Consider the following 24,632-nt stretch of genomic DNA (forward strand, 5'->3'; position numbering starts at 1 on the left):
ACATGAGTCACTTGCATCCGTTTTTCTACGGTTGATGCCAACGATCTTACAGACTTAAAACAAATGTAGAGAGGGTGAGGCAGGATGAACTATGCCAGCGGCCTACAAGCAAATAAGCACCATAAAAATGAAATTACAATAGACAACACAGGCAGGTGGAGATCATGGAGTGATTAGGTTTGATGACCTCAATGAGTAGATATAGTGAGGCAAGCTACAAGGGGGCGCAAATGAAGAGAACAACCACCAGTACGAAAAGTGAAGTGGTGTCAGCACCCGCACACAACATTAGTGTTGGTGCAGTTATGAATGCTGTATCCAGTTCTGGAGACCACATCTCCAGAAGAATAAAGAGACTGAAGGAAAGTAAGAGGAGGGTAACCAAGACACTGCAAAGTTCAAAACATAAGCCACGTGTGTTTCCAGAATCACAAAAATAATATAAGGCAGATGAAAGTGGAAAGGTGAAGAAAGCCACTGTGATAATAAGGGTAGCAAGCCCATGACAACATTTGTTAACGTATGAGCCGAGGTTTCAATGTTACAAGCGTAAAGGTTAGGGGGGAAAAGTAATTATGTTTTCCCATAAAAGTTCATAAAAGAGCAGAGCAAAACCTTCAAACATAAGTAGTGGAAATAAAAGCTAGTAACAAACGCATCTTTGACCGAAACCAAGGAACAATACAAGAGAGCAACCACATGGAAGATTTGAAATCATGTGTAATTTCAATGTCAAGGGCACAGAGACAATGGACGGACTGGATAGGACCAGTGGGTCCTCAGATAAGGAAGAAGGACTTTGAAAGTGAAAAGAAGGATACTTCAGGGAAGTGGTAATCCCATTCACTAGAACTCAAATCCTATATTGACAAAGAAGATAAAGGAGTGTGTCCAAAATCAATGGCATGGGATACAGTGTAAAACCACCCACCGTCCCACCATACAACAGATACAACACATTTATGGTTCCTCACATTCTGGTTGATGGGCCTCCCAGGTCTGCATAAAAATTAAAGAATGTGCTGTGTTGCCAGAACAATGCTGGCAGGCGCTATAAAAATGTGATTAACATAACAAAACTAGGAAGTGGGATCCCCTCCAGTATTGGTGCCCTAGTGAAGCGCCTCAAACTGCTGTGCCGAGGACTGTGGGGGAATGACAGTGAGCATCATATGCCCATGTCCAGGTATCATGGAGTCACCTGTCGAGATATCACAGCAGCCCAAAGTGAGGTACTGGGCAAAGTGAACTTTGCAGAGGTCATAGTTCAGTAACAGCTCATGGGCAGAGGTTTCCACCCAACAGCAAAGGGAGCCTTTCAACGAGTTAATCACCAGCCTGCCATGTTCTAGCCGGCGTGTAACAAGCTCTGAAGAAGTGGTAACCATGCAGCGCAAACTGACACATCGCTGAAATGGCCATAAAATAACCCATATAGCTGCAAACCAATGTGGGGTCTCCGATGAGCTCTGTGTCTGTTAGAAACTAATTTCATTCCACATCAAAGCAATCGGCACCCTGCACCTCTATGTTTATCCAGTCAGTGTAGAGGTGTCTCCCGTATAAACCGAAAACAGCATTAAACTATTTCCTGTCACAGATTACGTAGATACAAGTAGAAGAAGGGCGCTAACGTATGCACGTAACGTGACCGCGTGAGCGCCTCAGTAACAACGCAGGACTCGGGGCACGAGACACCGTTGGAGGCGTGCGTGCTGGTGAACGGATCTGCCGCCAAAATCCGCGGTTAACACGCCCCCGAAGTCTGCTGCCAAATCATGAAATTCTGCTCTGCTTCCTCTCAGGAAACAGAACAATGCAGGGGATAAACCGACTTTCAACCTCCGTCTTCCTTCTCCTCAGACGCACGGCGCACAAGCCCAAGTTCTTAAAGCGCACACATTTGAGAATGTGTGGGTCGTTTTTCATTGTCTATGAGCGAAGCAGTTAAGGAACAGGGGCGCAAAATGGTCTTCTTCCAGGACTATGGAATTCCACGGTGCATTCTAGGGATGAAATTAGGAGCTACCAGGAAATGCTTCAATGTGCCATAATTAAATCCTCCCTCTGTCACTATAGGTAGCCAGTTTGACCTAAACACGCCCACGTTTATTCCTCTACAGTTGGGCAAGCTATTGCTTTTGTTTCTTAGAATTTGTGGGCAAAACTCTGCTGAGAACCAACAAAATAAGGGTTCAATGACAGTCACAAAGGGTAGGTATTGCAGACGGGAAAGAATCTCGGTGGGGCAGGACCTTCAGCAGAAAGAAGGGTTTCTCCTGAAAAGGACAGGGCCTTGTCCATGGAAGGGAAGGACACTCTCTGCAGAAGGGCGGGGCTGACTGATTTTCCAAACTGGCACTAACTATTAACATATTGTGTTGTTTGATATGTTCTGTTACCAACTCCTCTACAAGCAAAGGAAATTATCATTAAATAAAATGTGCCTAAAAAGAAATGAGCCAATGCCCTGAAGAGGCTGTGTGTGGAAGAAGTGGCCATGGTTTGCTTTCTTGAAGGTCTCCTCTTCTGTTGGCATCCTGTTAACTTGTACCATTATTACCCTGCTGCCATCTATAAGAATTCGGAGGAGTAAGAGGTGCTTTTCATGACTTTCGATGGCATATATGCACCATCTCTAGCACCCACAGCTTAGTCCCTTGTAGCGCTAACCAATTCAATGAAGAACACTGGGACGGGGCAGCTGGATTCCTTGCTTTCATTCTCTAGTGGAGGGAGCTCAAAAATAGCCAGTATCAAGAAAAAGGCCCCTGGGCCAGCTGTAACACAGGCACAGAGTAAGATATGGCCAACCATCATAGTATGGGTGGTACCCAAATTTAAACTCAACCCTCCAAGCCGTCCCTCCTTTTGGTTATAGACTCCCAGCTGACTAACTGAATCTGTTACTGCTGGATAATAGGATACAAGTCACTGAGGATCTTAAAAAATAAGACCTGGCTGCTTTGTTAAGCACAGATTGAGACCAGCATCAAGAAGTGTGCACTCTACAAATGTTGTCTGTCTGTCAGAGGGTTGGCACTGCGCTAACAACTTGCATTTTAATATTGCTATATGGCAGAATTCCACCTCAGGACCAACTGCCTTAAAAACATCCCAGCAGATTAACTCAACCTGCTTCGCAATACATCCAACTGCAGGCCCAAAAAATACAAACCCAACCACACTCCCACGATTACACCGTATCGATCAAAGCCAGTTCACCATGGACCTGCATTCCACCCTCACTCTGACACAAGACTGCCCCAACAATTCTAAACGTGTAAAAAAGGTTTTATAGGCTTTTGCACTGGACCATATTCTTATGCATTACATATACAGAACATCTCCTCAAATTCATTACGAGTATGCTTTCCAATCACTACATCTTAATATAAACACAATCCAACGTAAAAGGTTTTGACTCGCTCCCCCCTCACAGCAGCATATGGTATTTGTGATACTCTGACAGAGTAGTGTCCAACAATATAGGGGAAATGAGAGGACATGTTTACGGAGAAACTTAACTACCAATTCCCTCAGCATGCAGGGCTTATCAAAAATGGCTGGGTGGCTCATGTAGGGAAAAAGCAACCAAATTCAAGGGCCTGAGAATTTTCAGTTGTTTGCTAACAAATCCTACCAAGTTGTGCCAGCCTCAGACCTGAAAGCCTCACTGTTATGTCTGACATTGTTGTAGACGCAAAATTTGCGAACCACTTCCACAGCTCTGGACATTGTATGTACATTTATATAGCACTTACTACCCCTACCGAAGTGGCAAAGCGCTTTTTCGGCAAGTAGCACGCAACTCTGGAACCCATAAAGGATTAGTGGTGAATGAATCAGTGTAGTGAAAAACTAAAGTAATTTGAGTGGTGGACATGTTAGTCAGTTATTTGGATTGAGAAAGATAGTGGAGGGATAGAAGAGCGGAAAAATGTTTGCATTTATATAGCGCTTGGGTAGTTGAAGTGCTCTTTTGTTGAGTAGCAAGCTATTCCGGAACTATTGACATTTGTGTATCAGTTGGAAGGTTGACTGTGTAGCACCACACATTTTGAGTTTCTGCCCTTGCATAGCACCTTTGTTTTTCATTACATGATCACAATTTGAGGGCTGTGTATATACATTTTAACGCCAAACCATCTTTCCCGCTAGGGGAAAAACTTGTTCTTTACCCTACGCCCTTGAGTCAAGCCTTGAATTACTATTGATGTTTCCTGTCTTTCTATTGAGAAGATCGGTTAATTGCCATTATTTTAGCAGAACTCTGTTAACTATATAAGTAGTGCCCATTCCCCATTCCCTCGACCCAGCCTTCCTTGCACAGAGCATCACTTTCAGCAACGCCCCATGCAACTCTTTCTGAAAGGCAATTCTCCAGAAGGCATGCCGATTTTTTTGAGGGTGGAAAGTGGGGTAGGTGGTAGCTGTAAGGTGCGCAGGGGTGGGGAAAAGGAATGTGGACACATCCAGCAGCTCTTTCCAAAATTGCTGCTCTTTTTCTTCAGGTAACACACAACCGAGTCTCCTTGCCACGTGTCACCTAAAAATCCCAAGATATCTCTTCTCTGTAATTAAACTCTTCGCTTGGAAATCTTCCCCTACTCAGTGCTTTTTAGGGTTATCCAGGTACAGCCTTCCAGACCCCATGTCGTAAAAAAAGACTAGGATGTCATCACTATGCCACTCTGCACTCCAGCCTTTGGACAGTGGTGTGGATTTAGAATGAAGCCGACGTGCGAAGGAAAGCTGACATCATCACTGTGCGCCACATACCCAGGCCTTTGCTTTCAGTTGGAGATGGAGACAATGAAAGCAGCAAATGAAAGTAAACAGAGGTCCTAACTATGTGCAGAGATCTCCGTTTAGTGCAGGTGGGTTGGGAAGGAGTGAAAGGTATTTGAGATAAAAGGATATCAACCAAAATCTGTGTATTAAATAAAACAAACCACACGCTTATTAGACAGTGGTGTATGGACGCCCATAGGTCGCATAAGGGAGGAGTAGACGTAGGTGTTTATTTGTCGATAGTCTGAAATACCAATATCCAGCAGTAAAGAAGGGGGCATCAAGAGTGCAGGTTTAGTACTGCCAACAAATTACAACCAACAATTCAAGACTACAGCATAAAACACACTGTACGGTCTCTTCGAATAGTGAAAACATTAATACAATGAATACGAAGTGTCCTTTGAATATTTTTTCTTCTGCAGTAAGACAAAAGATCATAACATTTAAGGAGTTAAAAATCTTCAGATGATAAAAGCCACCTCAAATCTAAAGGCTTGATATCAATATTCTTATTAGACAGCACTTTGCATGGAAACCCTAAAATGACAAGAACCTACACACAAGCTATCCAAGCCGAGCCACCATCCAGGTTTCAGAAATAGAACAGTTTTTTTTACACGCCTCAGGGACTGAAAAATACATCTGATATTATCATATGAGGATATTACAAGCATAACATTATCGTTGGGGATTTTGCCTTCTTGAGCGGTGAATTTCCTTATTGCTAGAAGACAAATCTAGCTAGAGAGAAAGAGAGCTGAATCGAGGTGTAAGTCCAGAGATAAGAACAAGGGCCATTTACAATTAGACAATATTACTGAGTGGTAAATCCCTTTGTTTAGAGCTGTGGTGTTCTCTGAAGGCACAAATCTTCAGATCCTTCCTAAATTGTCATGATTTGGAGGTGTTTTTTATTCCACATCAAGAGAGCATACATAGACAAATTCAGTATCCTGGTTTGTTTTATTTCTGTTCTCAGTTTCCAAAATGGCAAAGTCGTGCCTTACAGTGTGTCAGTGTGTGCCTAAAGTGGTTATTTTCTCAGTAGGGTGGAGTTCCTAATGTCTCTCTAAGTGATGCAGCCAGTCATGAAGATGTTGCGGGTGGAAGGGAAGACAGTGCACTTCCCTAGGTTTTGGAGTGATCTGTTGAGGTGCGATTATGGGCACAAATGACACAGTGTTAACAAAATGAAGACTATTCAGCAGCAGAAATAACTCATGGTAACAGCAATTGAAATCCCCTCCCCCTCCTCCCCAATGTAAACGGACAGCTATGGCATCTCAATTAAGGAAGTAGTTTAATTGTTATGGGGGTTAATTTGTTTAAAATAACTAAACAACTCTAACATTTTAGTGAAAAGAAACCATGGGGCGCATAGCGATTCACCCAAGATCACACAATTTAGTGTAGCATGTGGCATTATGAAAACAGTTCTTCATCCCACTAAAGCAAGACAATACAAAAAAAGCTGACACGAGCAAAGGCATACTGTTAGCTACATAAAAATTATCAATGGGGGAAGTGAAGAGGTGGTGCTCAACGGCACCAGGTTGGGCCCATCCTCCTCTCCTGAAAGTACAGTTTATCAACAAAGGTCCACCTCACGTAGAGTTTGTATGTATCCTGATGTTCATGGAATACACACCGTGTGTTAAAATACCCCTCACACACCAAAAGGGCCCTTGGTGTCATGCTTCATCATTGGGGTCTTCCCGCCCCGCTGCGGGACGGGGCAGTGCTGCGACAAGCGACTACGCTGGAGCACCTTTTTATGTGGGTGCTATGTGAGTGAATAGGAGTGAGTGTCAGTAGGGTCAGTGGTGAAATATAGAAAAGTGGTGTTAAAAAATACCTGGCCTAGTGGTAGAAAAAACTATTTAATAGACACTGGCTGGTATTGTTAAAAAAATGTGGTTGGGAGAGATGGAGCAAGTTAATGGGCTTACTCTCCTGTGCGGGTCAACATGTTTCGGGGCGCTATTCCCCTTCGTCAGGACCAGGGTCAGATTCCCCTGTCACTCACTAATGTTTTACCACAAAAAATTATTTTACGGTGTATGTACAAAGAAGTGTGATTATCTTTATCAATGTGTATATATAATTTATATTTACACGTGTCCCTAGCTCTATCAGTAATTCTGATGATATTAGCTTAGGACGGTAGGAGGTCAGTGCCTCATGAGCCAAGTCTGGACAAAGTATTGGGGGGTCCATTCAACCCCCAGCACGTCGGTGCTTCCTCCTTCGTCCGTGGCTTCCGACACAAGAACCACTAAATTGGTACCGGCTTCATTGCTTGCGTGGATTCTGCTCCATTAGAGAGCAGTGCACAAAAAAAGGATGAGCAGTGTGAAAACCTCTTCTTAAGTCCACTTGAAAATAAAAGTGTGTAGTACAGAGATACATGGATCCTAAAACTTCACCAGAAATGGATACCTATCAAGGTTGTAAATGTCACTCTAGTCACCACTGAGACCATATAACAACCCCAGAGCAAGCAAGATTTATTCCCAAGCTCATTTTTTTAGGCCACTGTCAGAGCAGTCAACAGCAGTAATCACTGTGGCTTAAGGTGGCTGATTTTGAGGGAGTGTGCACAGTTCACCCATAACCCACACAGAGCACCAACAGCAAGAAAGAGAGCCCAGTGAGAGTGAAGGACTGGCTATCACAGAGATGTTGAATGTGTTAATTTTGTATTATGAAATGCTAATAAAAATTATAACAAAAAAAAGAATCAGCAGAGAAGATGATGCTCTTTATTGGACCTGAAGGATTCCCCGTGTGGTTGGACTCAAGCAGTCTGCATGAAGACTTCATGTCGCCAGACCGAGGTCTTGCTTGCACACTGTGATTTTTGGAACCAGAAACAAGAGTTACATTTTGGATCTGTTGAGCTTCCAAGAATCTTGCAGAAAAAAGGGCAATTCAATATTCATGAATATAATGTCTTAAGGAAGAATATTACTTTGCCATGCTAGTGTCACGTACAAAAAAGCATGTAGGAACGGACAGTTAGTAGAATGTATTAATAGCAGAATGTAAAGATTCTATGCGAGACCAAATTGAGCCCCCAGTTAACCCACATGCTACCTAAATAGAAACAGACATGAACTTCTCAAACAGATTCCATTCTGAATTATAAATGCAGCTTCAGCACAAACATAAAGATAAGATGCCCGATGTAAATTACCAAGCCTTGAAGATTCAAAACTGCAATGTAAAAGTAGCTTTCGACTCCTACTCCAGAATAATACATTTCTAAAGGCGGAAGGGTTCTCTCCTCACATTTGATTAAAACATTTAGCATATTTATATGTGAAAGAGGTTTAATACCATTATGAGAATGTTACCACTCAGAAGCCTAATACACTGTCCCCAATACTATTACTAATAATAATGAGCAATTATTTTTTTGTGCCTGATTCCGTGTTCCGGTATCTTCTTGAAACCACCTTTTGCCTAACTCAAATGCATAAGAGGACATCCAAATCAAATTCACTTCCTTACACTACCCAAATCAAAAGACACAATCTGAACAGTTAAAGCACAAAACTTTACACAAATGTCTCTGCACATTCTTATACAGTAATTCCCTTTAAGCCACACTTTTATATTGAATTCTGTGTACTCTGGGCATCAGGAAGGCATCTAAAAGTTAAGGCTGCCTAATTTTGCCAACATATGAACGGGGCAGGTATATCATCCTCATAGGTTTGAAACAATAGAAAGATCAAAAAGAACAAGTATATCAAACTAGTAAAAGTACAGAAATACTTCTCAGTCAAGCTACTTTTCCCATGCTCGGGAACAGGCTATTTTGGAAAAGGAACATTCAGGTTTGTAATAATTTCGCCCACACATTCTTTATGTTAGGAGTGTTCTGCATCTTCAACATAAAATCTTCAATTGGAAGGACAACTGTATATGTTTGCCTTGTTTTTTGACACTCAAATAGTTACAAATCCATGGTTTTGAACAAGAAGTAGCTACAACGGACTTTTCAGCTGCAACAATGTAGAAAGCACAATTGACCTCCACTAGATCAAATAGCTACACGTTTAGGTTTGGGACAAGAACTAAACCAAAACGGAGTTTTCAGTTGCAACAAAGTAACCTGCAGAATTTACCTCGAACGAGTCTAAAAACATCAGTCTGTGATCATTCAATGAAGTAATAAACAATATTAGATCCTGAAAGCTCCCCACCAGAGAGTCCATGTTGTTTACTTTGTGGTTCTTGGATTTGTGATCAAAGAAGGAGTGCAGGAAAACTATCTTCCGTGCCTTTGATAAAAATCTATTTCCAAAGCACGCGTAATTAGGGAACTTTTGTTACATGTTGGAATAATAATGTCATTAACTGAACCTGCAGTAGGCTCTGCAATAAGAGACACTTATTGGAGTACACAGCTGAACTTTCAAAAAGGTGTTTAAGAGCAGCTTCCTGGAAGGGTTCATATAGAACTGGATAGACCAGACCCAGCATACAAGCTTGTCAGAACCGGAGGGTTGGGAAGGTAGGTCTGGTGGGTAGTTGGGTACGTAGGTCTAGCTGCATGTGATGCCCAAAAGCATGAAGATACAGTATTAAAAGTCTGCAGATCTTCAGATGGGCTGGGTAGTTCTAAAATTGAAGAGGACTGGAGGGCAAAGGGCTTGATAAGGTGTTAGTTTCTCTGTCAAGACTAGGCCATTCATTCAAGTGCTTGGCAAGTGGATACAGGTAAACCAAAAACAACTCTAGCAAACAATCAGAGAGTTGCAATGCTCTCCATTAGAAACAGAGGGGTACGGTAAAAGGAGATGAAATTGACAGAACATCCTAATTAAGAGGATACAAGATAAAAATGTGTCACTGCTGCCTGCCAAATGCCTACAAAAAAATGCTTCAAAGGCAAAATCAACCAATCACCTTGTGCACACTCTTAAAACTAGGATATTAAGTTTCCTTCTCCGCTTCTGAAAAAACAGCAGATTGAATATTGTGTAGATCACATTGTCAAAAGCAGACCAGCAAAAACTTGTGGATTGCGGTCAACTCCATTGCTTCTGCCCAGTTATCCTAATTCACACTTCCAACCATTCAATCAAATTCCTCCTGTGGAAAAGAAGCCAATAAATAAACAAGTGTAAAGTGATGGAGCATCTAGGGGGTCTAGACTAGAGTGGCCATCATTCCAAAAGTGCAGCTGGATGGCTCCGTTGGGCTGGAAGAGGCTAGCAGCTGCTCTCACTAATGGCAAGCGAAGAAGGTCTTAATGCCAAAGTCTCTTGAAAGGGAACACCTCACGGGAAATCAGGTTGATCAAAAAGCAAAGAAAATATGCTGTACAGGAAGGAGACATTGTCTACCTTTTAAACATACAACTGGCTTGTCGAGGCCCTGCAACATCCCCAATGGCCTGCTGGTGGTCAAGTCACCAAAACAAAAGGCGGCACCTAAAGCAGGTGGAGGACAGAAGAGCATGGACTGAAAGGGAAACGTCAATCGAAACATCCAACACTTATCACCATAAATTTCCCCATTTGAGAGGTTCTGGTTGGCTGAGACTGGGTCGCTGACCACTTGGAATCAGGATCAGATAGAACAATGGTAGACGTTAAGGCAACATGTTTCATCCAAGGAAGGGATCAGCCAGACAGAGCAAAACCCACCATCCAAATTAACAGAACCTCCCCTAACTCCACAGACTTTGTGTAGACATCAGTCCACTTCAAAGCGTAGGGTGCAGCCAAATTAACAGTTTCTAAATGTATATATTTTATTTTTTTTAGATTTCCACAAAATAAGTCACGAGGTAAGCGGTCAGTCTGATAGCAGACATATCTATTTATTTATTTTAGGCTTATACATCATGCCGAAGGGCAAACAAAATCACTTAGAGGCACTCCCTATGGTTCAGGAGGCCACTGGGCTACTGGTCCTGATCGGAAACTGGGTCATAGGTCATCTTCGCATTCGAAAGTTGGGCGAGTGCAAGGGACCTTATCGTTTTGGGTTTTTTTTTTACGCCCCCGCCTACAAGAGCTTCAAAACTTAAAAGCAAAATGACATTTAACATCAAAGCACAAGATATTAAATGGCCCCTGACGCCTAGCTTTGTATCGATAAAAAGCAACCCAAATCAATGTTGGGCTCTTATAAGCTTTCAGCACGGAGCGCACCATGGATTGAACATTACTAGTACATAAGAGGTCTTTTCCTTTGCAATAGCATAATGGGTGGCAGGGAAGGGGGGGGGGCGCCTAACGAGGAGCTTGCATCGCAGTTTTAGTGCTTCGACGCCTTGAAACAATTGAAGCGCTATCAAAGAATGCATAACGCATGCGTGCTTTTCTCATATCATAGATGCTTGTTCTCTAATTCAGGGGGTGGGGGCGAACCACTGGCACCCCCTGCACTCAGCCGCCTGAGAGGCACACGTGCTCCTTAGCAGGCCCGGCTTTCAATGTGGCTTTTGTCTGATGGCCGGTCTTTCAACATCCTCAGCCGGAACACAAGAAAAAGGTCAACACCAGGCTCCTGGCATTCAGAAGTTAAAAAAAAAAAAAAGTAAGACGGATGACCAGAGTGAAATACCCAGGTCCAAAGAAGAACTGATGGCCCAAAGGTTATTGTCCTGCCGGGACGCCAAGCACAAAATAATCATAGTAGCTAAAAAATGTCTCAATTGAGAAACTTTTTTCCATCATCCCTTAAACTGTGCACGTCCATTGCAGTATGCCCCCCGCCCCCCAATTTAAAATAAATAAATGAAAACTACAGCCCCGCATTTCATCCCAGGCTAATCTACGTTCCAAGACATCCCAGCATCCCGCCCCCCCCCCCCCCCCACCCCCCATGACACGCTCCTAGAGTGAAGAAACTGATCCTAATTAATGAACCTTCCAACGCAGAAGGCCAAGTTCCTCACCTTGGCCAGAGCACCAGTTAAAGAAACTTCCCCTGGCACTTATGAGGGGCAGCTTGCCACCTACCCTCTCCCTCCAAACCCATGCTTCTGCCCTCTGCAAATCTCATACAACATACACAGAGCCCCCCAATTGATGCCATGTGTGTGTGTGGGCAGAACAGAGTTAAAATAATGCTCCAGGGCACCACCCTATAACTCCCCACACAGCAGCCCCGGGCCATGCACCCCCCACCTTCCTCCCTGTCTCTAAGGGAACCTTTCAGGGAGCATTTGTTCAGGCTGCCAAGTTAAATCTGCCTCCTCGTGTCAAAGCATTGAGAGAGCAGCCCGCAGACAGCAGCCCTCTCCTGGCCTGCTGGAGGTAAATGGAAAGAGGGGGGGGGGGGGGGGGGAGGGGGGGAGAGACAAGTCCTCGCGCACCGCTCGGCCATTAAAGGCGTCTGCAGGTTATTAAGTGGTGCGCGCAGGGATATGTACACAGCGCCCATCAAACATGGACTGCAGTGCCATCCCTCACCCGTGCCACGGCTGCGTGGCAAGCCCGGAGTCAGGCCCGGGGGAGGGGTGGTTCGGAACGGGACCATTATTTCACCCGAGGAGATTCCATGGGCACCTCCAGTTTTACAGTATGCGTCTTATGTCAATAGATAAAAGACAGGAAGTGCCCACAAATAAACAAGGGGCTTAGCTGGCTGAAAGAGCGAATGTTCTCCTGACAGTCGCACCTCGTCCAAGACTCTCTCCCTCTGTCATGAAGCGCCTTCACACACCGCTGATACAGCGCGCTATGAGCGCCCAATTAGCATTATTAATCAATAGCACCTAAAAGCAGGCAATAAATCACGGCCGAAAACCTATTATTTCTTCTGTTTACATTAATTAAAGCGCCTCAACCGACTGCTTTAATGAGCTGCGCGGCACACACTCTCAAGAAAAGACACATTGACCCGAAATTACAATATTTTGCACTGTTTACACTCCTTAAGGTGGCTTTTTTCCTCTAAGTTAGCGTTATTACCACTGCGATTCACAGATGATATAATTTATGACTATACGTGCGTTATTCTCTTGTTTATAGTCGATAAGGCATCTTTAATGGTTGTTTAGTCAACTACACAACAGTGCATGCATGTAACAATATCCCACGGGCATGATAAGTATCATCATCCTGTTTGTACTCTGAAAGTGCCTCAAATTACGTGTTTGAACCATTTTCAAAATAAAGGAAGCATTTCTACAATAGATCGCAGTGATATAAGCCTTACTCACGCACCCATAGCATTTAAAGTGCCTACAATCCATGCCTGATACAATTGCTGAGGTTATCCACAGACGCACAGAATGAACCATGTTTTATGTGCAGGTTATTTTCTTGTGCAAACTGCAGCGATTCCACCATACAACAACAAGGTAATACTGCAAAGAACTGAGATGCGAAATGCAAAATAATTCTCTTGCCCCCACATGGAGAAAAAACAACAACGCGTTTCATCTTTAAACAGATAACTAATATGATAAAGAATGAGTACATTTCAAACACCTAACCCTGAACGTATTTTCAACTCGCCTAAAACCATTACAATAAAGTGCTTTAAACAATATCAAGTCCAAAAGGGTTCACGCAAGATAGAAAAAAGTGGGTAACAGAAGTGGGTTTCCTTCTGTTTACATTGCTTAAAGTGCCTGCACTACCTCCCCCCTCCCCCGCTAGCACCCCCCACCTCCCCGCCGGGGTATAGCCCAGCCTCCCTTAGCCACAAACAGCTTCCCTCCTTTTCCTTTCACAATGGCACTGATCGGGAGCTGCCCCCTTTCAATCTGCTCGGGGTTTCTGCCCCCACCCCCTTCTCTCTGGCTTCCTGGACAGATGTACACAGGAGAGAGAGAGCGAGAGGGGGAGAGACTTCTTTCTCCTTCCTCCTGCCCTGCGAGAGAGGCCCCCAGGTCCCAACTGGCTTTCAAAAGCCAGACTGCAAGGAATTTACCCAGGCAGCTTCCCAAAGCCGGAGAAACATGTCCCAGCCCCTTCCCCCTCCCCCTCTCTCCACCACCAACCCTAAAAACTACTTTAGCAATAGTAAAACCACCCAAATCCTGATGGGAGGGGGGGAGGATGCACTGAGAGCTGCCCCGAGCCAGCAAAATACACACAACACATTAAAAACAAATAAAACACACAGAAGTGACAACCACTTAAAGCTGCAACCCTCTCACAAGCTTGCCATGCTCTCTCCGAGCTTCCAATCCTGTGTGTGACTTCAGCCTTCCGCACACACAAGCCAGGCAGTGTGAGCAAACACAAGGCAACAATGAAACACCTCAAAATCTGGGAGCAAGTCGCAGGGCACGGGTAAACATTAACAGCACCCCCGTCTCCCAGAGTGGACCAGCCCATGCTTTTCCTTCCATACAATCACAACCCGACACTGGCTGGCAGGAGAGAGGGAGGTCGGCGAGGGAGCGGGGGTCCCCCAGCCCGGCTGCACACCATGCTGCTTCGCCCCCGGTCTCCTGTGGGCATGTGCCCCGTCCCTCTGCCCGGACTGGTACAAACGCTCCCTCCATTGTCTCTGCAGCCGGATCCTGCCTGCGCCTCCGCTCTCCCCCGCCAGCCAAGGCTGAGCAGCGGCAGACAGGCAGGCAGGCTGCAGGGGAAGGCAGGCTCGCGGATAGACGTGAAACTTACCTTCCGAGCTCTCCAGGCACCTCAGCGAGCCTCACAATCCAAGGGGGGGCCTCCTCGGCGCTGCCAGGGGGTGCAGGGTCCGATCCGGTATTCCTGTCCCCCCTTTTTTTCCCCTTATCCCCACCCAAAACAGACAGTGAAAAGGAGCTCAGCCTTAGTAGGCGACTGAGTGAATCAACTGGCAGGGAGCAGAGCAAGTTAAAGTGTCACATTACACTGCCTATTCTATTACCACAGGGCCCTGCTCGGCGGCCGCCTGTAAAAGCTGGCCTGGATCCTCCCTACATGTGGACGGGAGCGGCGCACTACGCGAGCCTGAGCCCTCCCTCTGCGAATATAAACACACATCCATGCCAAGAAAATGGAACTTAGGGAATACAGGCCACTGTTGCTTCTGATTCAAAGAAGTGTGTGGCCTTAAAGGGCTAGTCAGCTTTCACATTTTCTTTTCTTTCCATGGTGTCCTCCTTACCTATTTTATATACGATTCCTTCATGTTTTTAAAAAAAATGTTTTGTTTTACCCTTTCGTTGTTTTAAATTTGCCAAAGTGTTTCTGTTTTTACTGAAAATGTGTCAGCGTTGTTGAAAACACGCTTTTAAGAAATCATGAGAAGTATTTTATCAGTTAAACAGTTGGGTTGTCTTCAAAAATAAAATTAAAAATAATTACTTTTCTGTCCACAGGTGAATGAAGTCTGTCGACGTATGTTCTCTGTTCCCACGCTGCACATTTAAGCAAAAATAAAATAGAACCTGTGTACTTTCTTGGACTAAAAAAAAAATCACATTTGTTGTTGCCCGAAATTGCGAGAGTCATTATTTTAAAGACATAATAAGGGCTCTGAAGTGAATGAAAGGCAATGTGCCCGGATAATGTGAAACAAGCAAATAAAATGAATCAGGACAAATGCCACGAGACTTCGAATGAAATCAGAGCAGTTGGCAAGTTTGATTGGCATTGCATGGTAAAGCCACTATAATTATGTGGCAGCGAGGGACAACATTATGCGGCAAGGAATACAATTTATGTGTGAAGGAAATGCAGTTAATTGCCTTACAAGGCAATTTAAGGTAAATTATTAAAAACACCGTCGCTAGCCTTATTGTAACACTAGTTTGGCATTTTACCACAATGAAAATACTGCTCTATTGGTATAAAATAGAGTGCTATGCCACTGCCCAACTGAAGCAATGGAAGAATGACAAGTCAGTGTATTGCCACTGTTTTACCCTGAAATGTCATTCACTAATATTGAAAGTAAAAGTTGTTCTAGGAGTACATTCTATAAGGGCAGGAGGATGCCTCCTCATGTAAACTAGAAACAAGCATTTGCAATTCAATAGGTCTCGCATTTACGCTCGTTTGAGCTACTGGCATTGTAAATGATAATGCCTGGTATTTATGTGTTGTATTTAAAACAGGTAAATAAAATACATTGTCCTTTATAATGCCAATAGCTTAAACTCTCGCAAATGCACGACCTATTGCTTTGCAAATGCATTCGGCGCCTGTGCTATAATGATTACTAAAAAAGCGCTAGGAGATAGCATGTTGTTGGACAGGCCTCGTGGCCGGGCCGTCCCCTCCCCGCATGGCGGGTCGCGGACCCCTGCTCCTCCTGTTCCCCGGACAAGAACCACCCCTGCAACCCGCCGGGGCAACCTCCGGCCCTTCCCCGACGGAACCCTGGCTCCTGAACACCATCGTATCGGCTGGCCCGGGTCCCTTCCAGAACCCCTGTCTCCGGCCCAGCCGCCATTTTGGACACTACACGACCAGGCCTCGTGGCCTCGGGTCGACCTCGGCCTCGGGCCCAGCCAGGCCCCGACATCGAGGCACCACCATCCACCCAGGGGGTGAAGAGACCACTTGGCAGGTCAATGGGAGAAGGAGTGTCAACGGCTCCCCTCCGCCAGGTGTCGATCGCCCCCAGCCTCCCTGGGCGGTGGCTCCACCCCCCTGCTGGGTGTCTGGACTCCCTCAGCCCGGACCTCCTGACCTCCAAGTGCGAGGGTCCGGACATCAAAGGGCGCCAGGCCTATAACTGGGGCAGCTCCAGAGCAGGAAGGCAGTTGTATCCTGGAGTCGAGAGACACCGAGACAAACTCATCCTTGGAGGCCTGCTGGCGCTGCCGCGGCTCCTCTTCGTGAACGATCCTGAAGGCCTGCTGGCGCTGCCGCGGCTCATCCTCCTTCCGTGAACCATCTTGAAGGCCTGCTGGCGCTGCCGCGGCTCATCCTTTTGTGAACCATCTTGAAGGCCTGCTGGCGCTGCCGCGGCTCATCCTTTCGTGAACCATCTTGAAGGCCTGCTGGCGCTGCCGCGGCTCATCCTTTCGTGAACCATCTTGAAGGCCTGCTGGCGCTGCCGCGGCTCATCCTTTCGTGAACCATCTTGAAGGCCTGCTGGCGCCGCCGCGGCTCATCCTTTTGTGAATCATCTTGGAGGCCTGCTGGCGCTGCCTCGGCCCCTACTTGCAAACCCATCAGCTCGAGGATTGTGAGCTCCACACCGGCTACCCCCGTACCTGTCCGGTACTGATACTGTCCTGCTACCCTTTCCCCCAAAGAGACTAGAATTGACCGGATCCTCGTATCATGGTCCTGCTGTACGGTCAAGTACCCTGCTTTAAGATATATAAAAGTGTGAAGAACTCATCCCTGTGTGGTGTCTATCTGTGGGGGGGGAAGTTACTTGTCTGTACGATTACCGGAGAGGGCCCTCACCGGAGGCCTCTCCCCCCTGTACTCGGCCGACCCTCCGGGGCCCCTTTAACATTGGTGGCCAGCGGCGCGATCCGAGCCGACGCGTAATCGTACAGAGAGTAACTCACCCACGACACACAGCCACCATGACGACAAAAGAGAGTGGAACAACGGAACAATTTCAGATGGAAAAGCAGGAAGAGTACAGCCACAAAGAACTAAAGCAATTTTGCATAGAGCTGGGCATTGCTACCACGGGACTGAGCACGAAAGATGACCTCAAGCACGCCTTAGAAGCTTGGGTGGAGACGGAAACATCCCCACCCCAAAATCAAAGCCTCGAGACCACCGAAACAAGTACCGCCCCTGCAGACGAAAGAAGATCGGGCCCCTCGTCCGAAGAGGCCCGAGAACGGGAGAAAAGCCGGCTCCACCAATTGGAGCTGGCTCGACTCCGCTTAGATGGAGAACTCAAATTGGCAGAACAAAAAATAACCCTCGAACACTTACGGCTCAGGGAAGAACGAGAAGAGAAAAAGAGCCAGAGGGAGCTGAAAGAAAAAAGACTAGCCTACGAGCATGAGCGCAACTTGAAGGAGCTAGAAATTTGACGGCAGAACAAAGACCTCGGCGTCTCCGGGCACCAGAGCCCCACTGCCCCTACGGACCCCAAGGTCCACATCCCCAAGGACGTCGTCAGGGAATACTACCGGAACAATGATATCCAGCAATGGTTTAAAGCCTACGAGGTAGCAATGACCTCCCACCGAATCCCACGGAGCGACTGGGGAGCCGGGCTATGGGGAAAATTTGTTAACGAAGAAAGAGACGCCCTGCTGCAACTCCCCGACCACCAGATGACATCCTACGACCACATGAAGGCCGCCCTCCTCACTCGCTATGGGCTCACGCCCGAGATGTACCGGCAGAGATTTCGGGACTGCAAACGAATCCCTGGTACAACTTGGGTGGAGTACGTGAACTTTTTTAGCCGAGCCTTCGAGGGATGGATCAAGGGCAGCCAGGTCACCACCTACGAGCAATTATTCGACCTTATTGTATGGGAGCACCTCTCCAATAATTGCTTGGTCGAACTAAGACAGCACCTCCTTGATAGTAAACCGACCGAACCTCGGAAATTCGCCATCGAAGCAGACCGATGGGAGAGCACCCGAGTCCCTCGAAACTGGCCCAGCGAACAGAACAGAGCCTACCAAGGGCCCCACCGCCCACGGGGAGGAGGAGGAGGCCAGGGTCGGGGCCGGGACACCGTCACGGTGCCCTCCACTAGCAACCCCCCCGCCCCCGGCCGGAAGAGGTAGCCCTCCAATGCGATCAGGTTTCCGCGCCAACGTTACCTGCCACAAATGCCAGCGACCCGGCCACTACGCCAATGATCCCAACTGCCCGAAAAATCAGAGCCCCATGAACCGCCAGATCACCGCCGCCGCCCTGGGAGAAGAGCCGGGCCAAGAAGACGCCGAAGAGTACGAGCAGTACCAGCCCGAGTGGGAACCAGCCGCCATGTCCCTGGTCTGTCTAGGGGAGAGGGACATGGTCCTGCGGGCGCCCATCCCCGCCAACACGCAGAAATACAGCCAGTGGGTCACCATCAATGGACGCCGGGCTGAAGCCCTCCGTGACACAGGGGCCAGTGTGACCGCAGTCCGCTGCCACCTGGTGACCCCTGACCAGATCCTACCGAATGTACTTTGTCCAGTGCGGTCGGCAGACAACTCCGAAAGCCTGTGCCAGATGGCCCGCGTCCCCATCGAGTGGGGGGGGTGTCCGGCATGCTAAAAGTAACTGTCCGCGACGATGCCCCGGTGGACTGCCTTCTGGGGAACGACCTCGAGAGGTCCCCCTGGTCAGCCGTTGAGCGGAGGGAGCACCTGGGGATGCTTGGTCTCCCTGAATGGGTCTGTGTAACGTCCCGATCCATGGCCGCCCGCGCCATCTCTAGCCAAGAGGAACCGGAGTGGCCCGAACCTCCTCTGCCGATCGTCACCGAAGAAACCACCCCTGAGCCTGGTCCTCCGGGGTCCGACAACGAAGAGCTGGATCAACCCCAAGACCTCCCGGAGCTGGCCCAGTGGCGCCAAGAAGGTGGCCCCACTCAGGAACAGTTCCGCCAGGAACAAAGAGCGTGTCCCTCCCTCGAGGGACTCCGACAACAGGCCATAGCCCAGAGCGCAGGGGATGCCTCGGGGGCCCACTGGATCTACTGGGACAATGAGCTGCTCTACAGTGAGCAAAAGATCACCGAGCTTGGAGCCAGCCGGGTGCTGGGGGTCCCCCTCCGATTCAGAGACTTTCTATTGAACTTGGCACACGATGTGCCTCTTGCCGGGCACCTGGGGCAGGACAAGACGTACAGCCGCCTGGTGACCCACTTCTACTGGCCGAAGATGCGGAACGATGTAGCGAACCACTGCCGGGCCTGCCCCACCTGCCAGGCCAGCAGGAAAAGCGGCCGAAAACTGAAGGTCCCCCTGCAACCCTTTCCCATCGTCACCACACCCTTTGAGCGGGTGGGAATAGACATTGTGGGGCCCCTGGAGCCCCGGACAGCACAGGGACACCGGTTCATCCTTGTCCTGGTAGACCATGCCACCCGCTATCCCGAGGCCATACCTCTCCGGACCGTGACGGCGCCCGTGGTGGGCCGAGCCCTGATAGGGATCTTCTCGCGGGTGGGCTTCCCCCGAGAAGTCGTCAGTGACAGGGGCACGAACTTTATCTCCAGGTACATGAAGTCCCTATGGCAACAGTGCGGGGTCACCTACAAATTCATGACCCCCTATCACCCGCAAGGGAACGGACTAGTAGAGCGATTTAACCGCACCCTCAAAGGGATGATCATGGGCCTGGAAGAACCCCTACGTCGCCAATGGGACGTGCTGCTCCCATGCCTCCTGTTCGCTTACAGGGAGGTCCCCCAGAAATCCCTGGGCTTCAGTCCGTTCGAACTCTTGTATGGACACCCCGTCCGGGGCCCCCTCAGCCTGGTCAAGAAGGGTGGGAGGTGGCCCCTCAGAAGACTCCCCCTGATGTATACAAGTACCTCTTGACTCTCCGTAACCAGACCCGGCGGTTCAGGGAACTCGCCAAGGCCAACCTCGAAGCCAGCCAAGAGGACATGAAGCGCTGGTATGATCAGAGTGCCTCATCCATCGAGTTCGAGCCGGGACAACAGGTCTGGGTGATGTCCCCGGTTGAACCTTGCGCCCTCCAGGACAAATGGACAGGACCCTTCAAAGTGGTGGAGCGCAAGGGCCCGTCACCTACCTGGTAGACCTGGAGTCACCCTGAAACCCCCTGCGTGTCCTCCACGCCAACAGACTCAAGCCCCACTTTGTACGCTCGGAACTTAGCCTCCTGATGGCTACCGACAGTGGGGCTGAAGAAGACTCCGAGCCACTCCCCTATCTCCTGAAAACGCTCGAGAAAGACGGCTCCGTGGAGGGAGTCCACCTCTCTGAGGCCCTGTCCCCAGCGCAACGCCAAGACTGCCAAGAACTGCTACTACAATTGGCCGACCTGTTCTCCCTCATCCCTGGGGTCACCCCCTGGTGCCTCCACGACGTTGACACCGGGGATAGCCCCCCTATCCGACACAGGGCGTACAGGGTGCCTGATCGGGTACGCGCCTGCATCCAGTCGGAAGTCTCCAAGATGCTAGCTCTGGGAGTGATAGAGCCGTCCGACAGCCCCTGGGCCAGCCCAGTCGTGTTGGTCCCCAAGGCTGCCGCCCCTGGCGTCGCCCCCGAGCTCAGGTTCTGGGTAGACTAGCGGGGTCTGAACGCCGTCACCAGGACCGACGCTCATCCCATTCCCCGGGCAGATGAGCTGATCGACCGCACGGGGGCCGCCCGCTACCTGAGCATCTTCGATTTGACAGCGGGCTATTGGCAGATCGGCCTCACCCCAGGTGCCCAGGAGCGATCCGCCTTCTCCACCCCGGATGGCCACTACCACTTCAAGGTGATGCCATTCGGAATGAAAAACGAACCCGCCACCTTCCAGAGACTAGTGAACAAAGTCTTGGCAGGTCTGGAGGAATTCAGCGCCGCCTATCTGGACGATATTGCTGTGTACAGCCGCCACTGGGCAGAACACCTCCACCCCCTCCAGGAGGTCCTGAACGCCCTCCGGCAGGCCGGTCTAACCATCAAGGCCAGCAAGTGCCAGATCGGCCAAGGGTCCGTGACCTACCTGGGACACCAGGTGGGAAGTGGCCTGGTGGCCCCCCTCCTGCTCAAGATTGCCCCCATCCAGGCCTGGGAGCCCCCGGTCACCCAGACAGAGGTCCGAGCCTTCCTGGGGCTCACCGGGTACTACCGGCGCTTCGTAAAAGACTATGGCAGCATTGTAGGGCCACTCACAGAACTCACGTCCAAAAAGAACCCCCAGAAAGTCAACTGGACTCCGGAATGTCAGGCGGCCTTCGAGAACCTGAAGTCTGCCATGTGCACCGCCCCGTGCTCCAAGCCCCCGACTACAGCCGGGAATTCATAGTACAGACGGACGCCTCAGATCATGGCATAGGGGCCGTCCTCTCCCAACTCAACACCAAGGGGGTCGATCAGCCAGTGGTCTTCATCAGCCGACAACTGCTGGCCCGAGAACAGCGCTGGAGCACCATCGAGCGGGAGGCCTTCGCCGTAGTGTGGGCCCTCAAGAAGCTCCGGCCCTATCTCTTCGGTACCCACTTCCGGGTGCAAACAGATCACCGACCCCTGCAATGGCTGATGCAGATGCGGGGAGAAAACCCGAAGCTGTTACGTTGGTCCATCTCACTGCAAGGGATGGACTTCACTGTGGAGCATCGCCCAGGCCAAGATCACGCCAACGCAGACGGCCTGTCCCGCTTCTTCCGCCTCGGCGAGGAGAGTACCCAAGAGGATGGCTGACTCTCCCTGCCTTCAGCTGGGGGGGACGCATGTTGGACAGGCCTCGTGGCCGGGCCGTCCCCTCCCCGCATGGCGGGTCGCGGACCCCTGCTCCTCCTGTTCCCCGGACAAGAACCACCCCTGCAACCTGCCGGGGCAACCTCCGGCCCTTCCCCGACGGAACCCTGGCTCCTGAACACCATCGTATCGGCTGGCCCGGGTCCCTTCCAGAACCCCTGTCTCCGGCCCAGCCGCCATTTTGGACACTACACGACCAGGCCTCGTGGCCTCGGGTCAACCTCGGCCTCGGGCCCAGCCAGGCCCCGACATCGAGGCACCACCATCCACCCAGGGGGTGAAGAGACCACTTGGCAGGTCAATGGGAGAAGGAGTGTCAACGGCTCCCCTCCGCCAGGTGTCGATCGCCCCCAGCCTCCCTGGGCGCTGGCTCCACCCCCCTGCTGGGTGTCTGGACTCCCTCATCCCGGACCTCCAAAGCTCCAAGTGCAAGGGTCCGGACATCAAAGGGCGCCAGGCCTATAACTGGGGCAGCTCCAGAGCAGGAAGGCAGTTGTATCCTGGTGTCGAGAGACACCGAGACGAACTCATCCTTGGAGGCATGCTGGCGCTGCCGCGGCTCCTCTTCGTGAATGATCCTGAAGGCCTGCTGGCGCTGCCGCGGCTCATCCTCCTTCCGTGAACCATCTTGAAGGCCTGCTGGCGCTGCCGCGGCTCATCCTTTCGTGAACCATCTTGAAGGCCTGCTGGCGCTGCCGCGGCTCATCCTTTCGTGAACCATCTTGAAGGCCTGCTGGCGCTGCCGCGGCTCATCCTTTCACGAACCATCTTGAAGGCCTGCTGGCGCTGCCGCGGCTCATCCTTTCGTGAACCATCTTGAAGGCCTGCTGGCGCTGCCGCGGCTCATCCTTTCGTGAACCATCTTGGAGGCCTGCTGGCGCTGCCGCGGCCCCTACTTGCGAACCCATCAGCTCGAGGATTGTGAGCTCCACACCGGCTACCCCCGTACCTGTCCGTTACTGAGACTGTCCCGCTACCCTTTCCCTCAAAGAGACTAGAATTGACCGGATCCTCGTATCCTGGTCCTGCTGTACCGTCAAGTACCCTGCTTTAAGATATATAAAAGTGTGAAGAACTCATCCCTGTGTGGTGTCTATCTGTGGGGGGGGGGAAGTTACTTGTCTGTTCGATTACCGGAGAGGGCCCTCACCGGAGGCCTCTCCCCCCTGTACTCGGCCGACCCTCCGGTTCCCCGTCTAACACATGTCCTGCCTGGTACAGCAGGCAGGACAACGCTATAGAGAAAATAGTGCTCGGAGGCTGTAATTAAAGTCTACTGAGTAACAACACAGTAACAGGGAATGTCCTCATGGGAGGTTACAAAATGAGACAAGGAAGTACTAAGGAGGGACTACTAAGCCTATTGACCAATTAAAAGCCGCAGTTTACAGTGGACAATGACACAAGCCAATGAAAAATTGGCGGATTTTCAAGTCCCTACCTGAATACAGGATGCTTCGCAGAGCAGCGCATGCACTGCCCAGGCTCGACCTAAAAAGAAAGGTTCTGTGGGAGCTAAGAAAAGCTTGGACTCCTATGGAGGGGCAGGGAAAGACAAATTGTGTAAATTATTTACAATATTGCGCTCTGAAGAAAGTAAGGCTATGTGTACCGGTTTGTAATAAATGGTGGGCCTCAATTATTATGTGCATTCTGATTATGTTCTAAAATTTGTCTTACATTTTCGATTTAGGGCCTCTGGAAGCTCATCGTTCAATTAGGAAACAGAATTGTAGAAAAATATTTCTCATTACATATTTGTTATGTAAGTGTCTGTCTGGAAGACACTTTAGAAGTCAAGAGATCTGCCTTAAAAAGACAGGTAACATATTTGAGATTTTTTAAACGTCTGAGTGCCCTCTTGACATAGCTGCTACTCTGAAAACAGAGTCTGTGATGTAAACTTCAATGGGTGAGAATAGTGTAACCAAACGTTTTCCTGAAAACAAGGAACCCCTTTGTCACAGTTTGATATACTATCAAGTATTTGAGGAATATAGAGATTGTTTCCTTCTCTAGACAAACCCCCCATCATAAACCGAGAATGTTTTATATTATTTCGACAAAATTCTCACCTATTTTAAATGCTCATTACTTCTGGAGGGTGACCAGTTTATTATTTATTTGTTTCTACATTTAGCAACATTCAGTGTCCATTTTTAATTACATCAGAGCGCCATTTGAAGAGTAACACTGCACCGTGTGAAAGAGACGAGTGAGGGGATGAGTATAATCATAAAGGGCGGGTGCCCATAACTGATATTTTTTCAACCATGGCCTCTGATTGGCAAGACAGATCACTTTAAAGTCAAGTCTCAATTATTCAGTTTTCAGAAGTTTTGTTTTAACTTTAATGTACTGTTTAGACCAGGGGTCTGCAAACGGCGGGCGGGCTCCCTTTGGGGGACCTCAAGTTATGCTGGGAGGACGCCAGGCTCTGACCAAAAGAAGAATGATGCTGATAATAGTGCTTTACTTTCAGCAGAAAAAAATGAGTGGTAGTAAGTCGCTTTGTAAACGGCCATCACTTACATCTTTTGCCATTTCTTTC

At 48.9% G+C, this 24,632-nt stretch overlaps 1 protein-coding gene across 7 annotated transcripts in view; it reads right to left on the reverse strand.

Moving 5' to 3' along the window:
• Positions 1–14,582, reverse strand: part of ZMIZ1 (zinc finger MIZ-type containing 1) — a 535,099-nt gene extending 520,517 nt beyond the window's left edge. For 6 of the 7 annotated variants that reach the window (XM_086922439.1, XM_086922438.1, XM_086922436.1 and 3 more), the window contains exon 1: positions 14,403–14,582. The gene's annotated coding sequence lies outside the window, so the exon portion shown is untranslated. The remainder of the gene's footprint in view (positions 1–14,402) is intronic. The other variant, XM_086922435.1, reaches the window with a different exon arrangement.
• Positions 14,583–24,632: the final 10,050 nt, after the last annotated feature.

The sequence above is a fragment of the Lissotriton vulgaris genome, chromosome 5, assembly GCF_964263255.1.
Source record: "Lissotriton vulgaris chromosome 5, aLisVul1.2, whole genome shotgun sequence".
NCBI classification, from domain to species: domain Eukaryota; kingdom Metazoa; phylum Chordata; class Amphibia; order Caudata; family Salamandridae; genus Lissotriton; species Lissotriton vulgaris.